The sequence below is a fragment of the Phalaenopsis equestris genome, unplaced genomic scaffold (assembly GCF_001263595.1).
Source record: "Phalaenopsis equestris unplaced genomic scaffold, ASM126359v1 Scaffold000513, whole genome shotgun sequence".
In the NCBI taxonomy this organism is placed as follows: Eukaryota; Viridiplantae; Streptophyta; class Magnoliopsida; order Asparagales; family Orchidaceae; genus Phalaenopsis; species Phalaenopsis equestris.
Genome location: NW_018164953.1, coordinates 1,771,746 through 1,773,903, shown reverse-complemented (window position 1 = coordinate 1,773,903; position 2,158 = coordinate 1,771,746).

Below are 2,158 nucleotides of genomic sequence, written 5' to 3'. Positions count from 1 at the left end.
AAATGTAGAGAAGAAACCTTGCCCAAAGAAATTAAAATAGGATGATGACCAGAAGAGTAACTTCTTAAACTTTAAAAAAGACTCTTTGTATGAATTAATGCAGAAGGAATTACATGAAGCTCTAAAAAACATTTTATAGGATTATTTAATTGATTATCATATCAACTAAAAGAATAGTCATTATTTTAAAGTTCAATGAGAGAAGCAGTAGATATACATATACGTTTAATATAAACACAAGAACCTAGGCATGGATTCTATCAACATATGCACTAAACATAAGCACAACTAGCATTTTGAGGAACCTAGGCATGAGTTCTATTAACATATACACTAAACATAAACGCAACTTGTATTTTAAGGAACCTAGGCATATATTTTACTAACATATACATCAAACATAAACAGAACTTGCTTTTTAAGGAACCTAGACATAATTTATATCAACATATATTTTAACTTAAACACAACTTGCATTTTAAGGACTCTATGCATGAATTCTATCATCAAATGCACCAAACATCCACAAAACCTGCATTTTAAGTAACCTAGACATGGATTTAACTAACAAGTACATTAAACATAAACACAACTTGTGTTTTAAGGAACTTAGAAATGAATTCTCTCAACATATGCATTAATATAAACATAGCTTGTATTTTAAGAAACCTAAGCATGAATTTAGTGGATGAGGAGGAAGAGGGAGATCAACGGGGGGATGAGGATAAGTTGTCGATGAAACCCTGCAGGAGTTGATGTATTTTATCTTGTTTAGCATTTGGACAAATTTTCCTCTATATATAGATTCTCGATTTAGATTACAAATTTCAATTTGATTAGCACTTTACATATTGTATAATTTTTCTAAAATTTTATTTATTTTCATTTTCAATGCATGTTTGTACAACATGTTCTATGTTATGTTAGTTTTGAACAAATATTTGTGTAAGTTGTAAAAACTGATCATTCCTTAACTTTTTACTAAAATTTATATAATTTTGAGTCTGATTTGTGTTGGAAATTTCTGATGCAAATAATTTTAAAAAACATTTGGTGCTAATCCACCACTTCGGCAAAATAGTAGATGTAATGTCCGACATAAATTTGTGCCTGCAAATAGTGTACATAAATTTCGTAGGTAACATTTATGTTCGGATGAATCACATTGAAACTGACTAATGTTGACAATGTCATACACAAATTTCAACACAACATTTCCGTGTGCCCATGGTCGACGCTATTGGTAAATAAGATCATCATAAGCAAATTTTAGCTGTTGGTAGGACTGAAGGTTGCTATCATCTTGCTATAGTCGTAGGCCACTGGCATCCTCACTTGCTCATTTGCTCGTCACCAATACTAAATGTTGCAGTTGCAATCAACTTAACCATGGGCAATACAGTGAGGCTCAATCTCTCTAAGTTGAATGCGATGGCATTGTTTAAGCCATGCATTGTCCATAACAACACTGCCAAAACTTGAAGCATGACATCCCCACACTAATCTAGAAATGTCATCATATTACCATTGTATTGATGTTTTTTTAATTAAAAATGTTATATCTTCTACTTTATTCAAAAATAATATAAATTACTCAGTTGATTAATGCCCCATGATTTTTGACCATTCATAATTCTTTTGCTTGCATTCCAGTGGCTTATTTTGAAAATTTCACCCCTTTTCAACTCATTTGATGCAAGCAACGCTCCTTGACTAGAGAATTGAATTGTTCTACAGCCAAATGGGATTTAATAAAGAAGATGCTACATTGTTTTATTCTCAGTAGAAAAAACCTTGATGCATTAACATGCTGTTATAAATAAATTGGATTTGAAACATAATTATATAAAACTATTGAACATTTATCGATCTACCATATGAAATATTATTTATTCAAATCATTCGTAGGGCTGTTAACGATCCGATTTAGCGCTGAGATAGGGTCAGCTTGAATAGATTTAGTACGGCTCGTGACTCATTATATTCGATTTCAATCCGAGTCGGCTCGTATTTGAATTGAGCTAGATCTAGCTCGAAATCAAAACGAGCAGGCTCAAATTGAGTTATTTGGATTCGTTTTAGCTCAGAATCAGCTCGATCTGGCTAAAAATTTGAGACTAATATCTCAAATTTATTTATTTCGATCCATTCAAACTTG